The sequence below is a fragment of the Mus caroli genome, chromosome 13, assembly GCF_900094665.2.
Source record: "Mus caroli chromosome 13, CAROLI_EIJ_v1.1, whole genome shotgun sequence".
Classification (NCBI taxonomy): domain Eukaryota; kingdom Metazoa; phylum Chordata; class Mammalia; order Rodentia; family Muridae; genus Mus; species Mus caroli.
Window position 1 is genome coordinate 31,805,971 of NC_034582.1, and position 7,037 is coordinate 31,813,007.

General features: G+C 45.4%; 1 protein-coding gene across 2 annotated transcripts in view; it reads left to right on the forward strand.

Annotated features, from left to right (window-relative positions):
- Nucleotides 1–7,037, forward strand: part of Fars2 (phenylalanyl-tRNA synthetase 2, mitochondrial) — a 423,476-nt gene that overhangs the window by 297,220 nt on the left and 119,219 nt on the right. The gene's annotated exons all lie outside the window — the stretch shown is intronic.

Here is a 7,037-nt window from a genome sequence, read left to right on the forward strand (position 1 = left end):
TCAAAAGATCCAAAGAAAAACCTACATAAAACATAGAAATCAAATAGAATCCTCTGTTGGTGGGACAGTGACATGTGCAAGATGCTGAAGGCAGCAAAGACATATGACTGCAGGCTCCAGGGGGAAGCAGATGAAAAGGGTATCTCTTCGGTAGAGTTGTATCCACAGGATCAGGCAGGGCCAGAAGGTGCAAGGCCTGAGACTTGCAGTTTACATTAGCTGCAATTTGATGCTCCAGCGGTGCTTGAACAGGAAAGGTGGAGATGGTTATCTTCCTGACTCGTGCTTTTCCAAAGATTCTGCTTGACTTCCAGCCAGCAGAGGCAGGATGGCCCCTGATCTGGTCTAACAGCCCTTGCCATCCCTGTCCTGGTCTTGACATTTGTATCATGCCCTCACTGCTGCCGCCTTGCACTCCACACTCTGCCCTGCTGAACACTGTCCAGCTGTGTGCTTCTAGCTTTGCTTCTTTAACTCTCTTTTCCTGTGTGATGGTGGCCTTTGGTACTCACTTCCACCTTCTGCCTCATTCTCCCTGTTATTTAGATATCCTAAAGTTCACAGTCAAGGGTACGGTTTGCTCAGACTGGCAGTCTGCGTATACCTGAATGAGTGTCGCTTGAGTCAGACATAACATCCTTGACCTGCCCTTTCCTGTATTGAGAGTTTAACTTAGTATAAAGGAATCCAAGGCCACTTGACCTTTTTGGGTTTTTGTCCTAAAGGAGTTTTTGCTTTCTACAAAGCTGGATCAGGATAGCCCTCCACAAAGAGTAGCCTGCTCTTCCTGATGTGCGACCTCCTAGAAAGGAGACCTGACCATGCTTTTGGTTTAGGGAAGTTTTCTTAAATTGTAGCTTTACAAGTTTGTTCTGAGAACTTACTTTATCTGACTCTGCTCCTTTGATTTTTCTCTCTCATCTTTTAAATCTCTATTTCCATTTCCCCTCTGGCCTCCTTGCTGTGATCAGGTCTGACCCTGGTGTTACCTTTTCTGCCTCCCCTCCTTGTCTGCACATCCGTGCTAATCTTCGGTTACTATTTCCTCCTCTGTAACAGCCTGAGAGCTCACATCCCGCTCCTCCAATGCCGCCATCTCCTCCCTATTTCTGTTTTATCATCTTCCTTCATAGAGGAATTGCTTCGCTTGAGCTTATCAGTTCCCTGCAGTCTATTGTGGTTGATGTGTGTGTGTGGAGTCGTGGGTGCCTTTGTCACTCTCATTGAATGTCTTGGGTTTCCTAGACCATGTGCTTGCACAGCTTGGCAGGCAGGGCTGGGCGTTGCCCTGCGGGGAGGCTCAGGTCCTTCTTCACGGTAACTTGTTTTTATACCAGCAGGGCTTCCTTTTTCATGACTCCCAAGAACCAACTCTTCTTACAGGACTGGAGGGTGAACCCAGGCCTCGCGCTTGCTACTCTACCACTGACTTTCATCCCTACACATATTTCTGCTTTTTATGTTAGATGGGGTCTCACTGAGTTGCCCGGTCTGACCTTGAATTCATTCTGGCCCAGGCAGACTTGAACTTGGATCTTCCCCTTCTTGGCCTCCTGAGTGGCTCAGATTACAGATGTATATTGCCAGGTCCAGTTCCATTTTCCATTCCTGTCTCCCACCCTAAATCTACACTTGTTCAAAACATGTTCTCTTGTTTATCCCAGAGCGCACATTTGCTGAGACTTCCTTTGTACTTTGGATTATAAATTTAGCTTTGGGGTAAAAGCAAAGCCATTGTGTTTGGGGTCTTTTGATGTAAACAGTTACATGTGTTTCTTGACTGCATCTTATTTGCTTTCTACTTGATTTCCACTTTTGGAGCCTTTATGTGCCACTTGCCTCCTAATTTTGCATAAGATGCCTGGCTGAGATGCAATGGCTGGTGCTCTAGCAGCTCTTTTGTACCATTGTGTGAAGCTGTCAGGAGAGCAGCACCATATAAACCCAAAATCCTGGCTTTGGCATATATGTCACCTTGGGCCCTAGAACTTTAGGTGAGAGTGAAGTAGCTGATTGAAATCAGACGTTTGTCATTCATGACCAAAGTAAAACCTAGCTCTTACCACTGAGGACCACGTCAGAGGAACGATGTTCCTTAACTGTGCTGCTCACTGTGGGGTAATTCTCAAGCAGTCTTGAGGACAGACATTATCATAGTCTCTCCAGTTCAGATCAAGGCTACTTTGTGTGCCTTCTTATCTCTCCAAATATCTGACTCTCTGTACAAAGTGTCCATGTACAGGCTGGCTGTGGCTCAGGCTGCCCTGAGCGTCAGATGTGGCCTGTGGGCTACAGTTAGCTGACTCAAGACCTCACTTCACAGAGTTTGCAGTCCTGGCCTGAGAGGCTGGCCTTCCTGAGTATCCTGTGCCCTCTGCTCCATCAAAAGACCCCCTGGCTGAGTGTGGAGTCAATGGCTTTCTGAGCTCATACTTGCCAGTGCCCACCTCCCTATGAGCATTCTCTGCAGACCTAAGTGATGCTACTACAAAGGAGCCTGGACTTTGTCTCCATTTGATATCCACCACTGTGTCACACACCACCATGGGAGCAGCAGAAAGATTTTCTCCGAAATAAACGAGTTGTTGAATAAATTGGGTATTGTGTTTGCACATCTCAGGATGTCTGAGGAAAACATAATCTACTGAATATGGGACTAATTTCATAAAGTTCAACAAATGGAGGAACTTTGTGTCTATTATAGATAATAATCTGTCTCCCTGCAGGAAGATGGATGCGTGGCTTAGGAAAAAATGGCATTTGGTTTTTGCTGGTCATTCAGAACCTTTTTCCAGAAGGTCACTGTGATTCCCTCTATGGGCCACTAAATGTACTAAAGGGACTCTGCTTTCCAAAAGTTTAACCTAGTAGCCAGTGCCACGGTGGCCACTTCCCAGGGTTGCTGTCCAGGACTCTGGATTATTGCTGGCTAGGTCTGTTGTCTAATGAAGACAAACCGTAAGTCACTGTGCATGTGCCTTCATCTCCCTTAGGAGGCATCAGGCGTCTTTAGTCTCCTAGTTCATACAGCTTTTAAGAAGTATAGTGCCAAGTTTATTTTCCTATGTGACATAGGAATTCAAAATCTTTCTAGCCTGGGGCATAAGAAAGTGGAGCTCAGAAACCTCCCCATTGTCTGCAGGCTCTCACTGCATTTGGAGTGTTACTACAGCAGGTTACTGTGAAATACAGAGATAAATTATAAAGTAAAATGCCCCCAAATAGGATGGTTTGGGTTAAGTTTAAGACATGTTTTTGAGAGAATTGAAATGTTGTTGAGATTTTTACATATTTGGGTTGACTCTTAAGAAGTGCATAGTGGTAAAAATGCATATATCCAGGGCTGGCTTGAGAAACAAGATATAGTGATGTCCCCACACCAGCTCTGTTTGTAGATACAAGTCTCTCTAGAAAGCAGGTCTCCCACTATTCATGTGGTCATTATGAGGTCTTCTTGACCTTGTTAGTCAGAGCTGTGATGCTACAGGGATAAATCCTGTCCCAGGGTCACTAGAGAAGAGTGTCAGTTTTCTTCTTAGTCGAGATTATATCTACTAGTAAGTAATGCTAAATTCTACTACTAACGTAGTCTTTGTATACTTTATATACTGTACTTCTGTTTATCAAATACCATATTTTTTTGTAGAGATTATATGTCCCTTTGTAATCTATCATCTCTTACTACATTGTCACAGAGGGTATACCCAATCACTGCCATTTTCACAGGCTCCCAAAGGGGTCTTCACTGGAAGAAGTTCTTCTCCAGGGGGACAGCCTGGCTCTCTCGGGACAGAAGGGATTTACTTAAGGATATACTTGAATCATAACTGCAAGGGTCTTGGGAACTGAGGCATTTCTGAAGGTCTAAGACCCTCCACGTCTGGATATTCTGTCCCGTTTCTTCCGTTTCTCAACAAGCCTATATTCAGCTTCCCACTTCATACACACACCTCATGGTGTTTCCTGTGTAATCCTCTTCATTATTACTTGTGACTTCTGGAGGGAGCCACTAATAAATTACACTCAACTGGTGTAATTTATTACCACCATCTTTGGGGCAAAGGGCTTTGATCAGGCTGCCTTCTGGGGCTCTACAGTCTGTGGATGGCCACGATGAGGCCAGGAATCCAGTTCTGGAGTAGTTGGGACCACTCAGCAAACAGCTCTGCTCTCCCATACAATCTCTAGGAGGGCTGATAGGACTGGATTTTTCCAACCAACCCATAAGTGCTGCCTCCCTTCCCTGTCTAGGGTGCTCATGTGCCAGCTCTGTGATGTCTCTCCATTGCTCACTCATGTCTTACACTCATTTACATGGCTGCAGGTTTAGGGTGAGAGTGTCCTGAGGGCTACTGCATAGTAGGTGCTGTGTTTGGAATGCTTTTAATTTTCCAAAATCATGCTGAGGTTTAATTACCACTGTGATAGTCCCGAGAGGTGAACCTTTTGAGATGAGACGTGTGCATGTCACAGGCTGTGCCCTCGTGGATGGGGTTCTTGCCCTTCTGGAGGAGGATTCAGAGCTCCTGTCCTGTGCTTCCCATCCATCATGATAGGACACAGTCTTGGTGCTGGTGTCCTTTTGTCCCTCCAGCCTTGTGAGCTAAGAGGAGCTATACAAAGTTAACAACACATGTCCCTCCCAGACATCGGTCTACTGCCCCTCATCTCATACCTGCAGACTGGGAGGAATTACTTTCTATTTTTTTTTTAACTGTCCAGGTTAAGTAAGGTACTTTGTAATAAGCAGTAAAAATAAGAGAGAAGTAGCTCACTTCCATCTCATCTCAGTGTTTGGAATGGTGGTGGGAGCCTTACTGTTCTCAAGCACTTGCTTGATGAGTGGGTGACTCATCTTCTTTCTTAGAGGAGCTTTCCTTGGCTAACATATGACTCTGTTAACAGAAGCAGAGCTGATGTGTTCAGTAGAAGGAACGTGGAACATGTAGTTGGAAGCTGTGGGTCAAGTCCTGAACTCATGTCTATGTGTAATATACTGAGCTTTGATTAGCTCATCTGCTACTAGAAGTGAAATTTTTCCTCAAATAATTGCCTTAAACTAGGGCTCCATGTGTGATAATGCCTTGGACAGCGGCAGGTGGGAGCCTCTATTTGCTAGTCACACTTGATCTTCTGAAGGAACCAAATGAGGGCCCTATCTGAACTGAAAGACAACAATGAAGGTTGGTGATGATGAAGGGGGAGGGGAAGAAGAAGAGGAAGAGGGGGAGGAGAAGAGAAAGAGGAAGAGAAGGAGGAGGAGGAGAGGAGAAAGAGGGGGAGGGGAAAGGAATCTGCTAATCTTTGGAGAGCCCTAGGTATAGAGAGTTTGTCAGAAGTTGTGTCCCTTGAAAATGACAGCATACAGAACCATAGAGATGGCCAGAGGCAGCAGGGTCTTCCTTTGAACTTGCCTGTCCCCTTCCTTTTCTGTTCTTCACTGCAGTGCTGCTGCAGGGACAGAAGAACTTGTCATGCTTCTGGCGGCCTGGACAGCGATTCTAGGATCTATTTTTAGCTAGGACACTGGTTTGTACCTTTCTTCCTGCTTTCCCCATGCTGCCCTTTTGTAGCATCCCATGAAGGATATATCACATTTCCTTCACATAGCATCCCTCTGTGCTCACAGCATCAGCCAAATCAAAACAGTCACTTAGTCCCTCAGCACCTGGTTTGGTCCTCATAGCACATCAGTGCTTGCCAGAGGATTCTATGGGATTATCTTCAGCCCTGCCCTGGTTGTCAGGAAAGTCCTTAAATAAACAAGCACCATTGTTTCAAACAAGAGTAGCACCTTACTTTGTCTTAAATCCTTAACTGACTTTTACTTCCTGGTTTGGCTGAACCTTGAGACAAATACAGCTTAAAGTGGGAGGCCCAGCAAATCCCGTGCTGGCTGAATGGAAAATGTGAGAGAGACAGTCAGTGATGTGAGCAGTATCACACGAGCATGGAAAGGTGCAGGGAACCCAAGCTGTGAGTTCAGAAGGAACAAGAGGCAGCCTCTGTCCCTGTGTGCTGCTAGAAAGGAATAAGGTATGATCAGTGATCTGCTTGTTACACAGTTCCAGGCTGAGATGTGCCTGGTGAGCATCTGGTAACGGCCTTCTCATAAGGGCCAAACACAAGAGAAAGGAGCATGCTGCTCTTGACGCTCCTCACAGAGCCATAATCCCACCGTGGGACCCCTCCTTTGAGCTCTTTGATCACCATTATTTCCTGTCCCAGTTTGCTTCTCTGTTGCTGTGATAAGACACTAGCCACAAACAACTTGGAAAGGAAAGTGATCATTTTAGCTTTACAGGTTACAGTCCATCATTAAGGGAATCCAAGGTAGGAGCTTAGAGCAGAAGCCATGGAGGAATGGTGCTTGTTGGCTTGCTCCAACCAGGACCACCTTCCCAGGGTGGCATCACCCACAGTGAGCTAGGTCCTTTTCCCTTAATTAGCAATCAGGAAAATGCCCCCACAGCGCCAATCTGGTGGTGACAGTTTTTCAACTGAGGTCTCCCTTCCCAGCTGTGTGAAATTGTCAACCAACAATAACCATTATGCTTCCAAAGACCCACCTCCAGATGGCATCAGCTATGAATTGGGGGACAATTTTCTGACACATGGACTTTGAGGGGGGGATACATTCAAACCACAGCAGAAGACATGTATTCCCTTAAAAACATGTTAACTTATCTGGTAGAAAATCTGGAAAGTCATTGATCTAATTCTGTTTGCCATTTTTAAGGGTTATCGTTCCTTCTTTTTGGGACAAAATGACCATAAGAAGACTTCATGTTGGAAAACAAGTTGAGGGTTTGTGTTTGTCTGTCTAGTTTGTTGTTTCAGGAACACTATTACAGAAACATAGAAAAAAAATTATGTTTTTCTATGATGTCAGAATATATTTGTGATGGTTTGTATATCCTTGGACCAGGGAGTGGCACCATCTGGAGGTGTGGCCTTGTTGGAATAGGTGTGACCTGGTTGGAATGGGTGTGTCACTGTGGGTGTGGGTATAAGATCCTCACCCTAGTTGCCTGGAA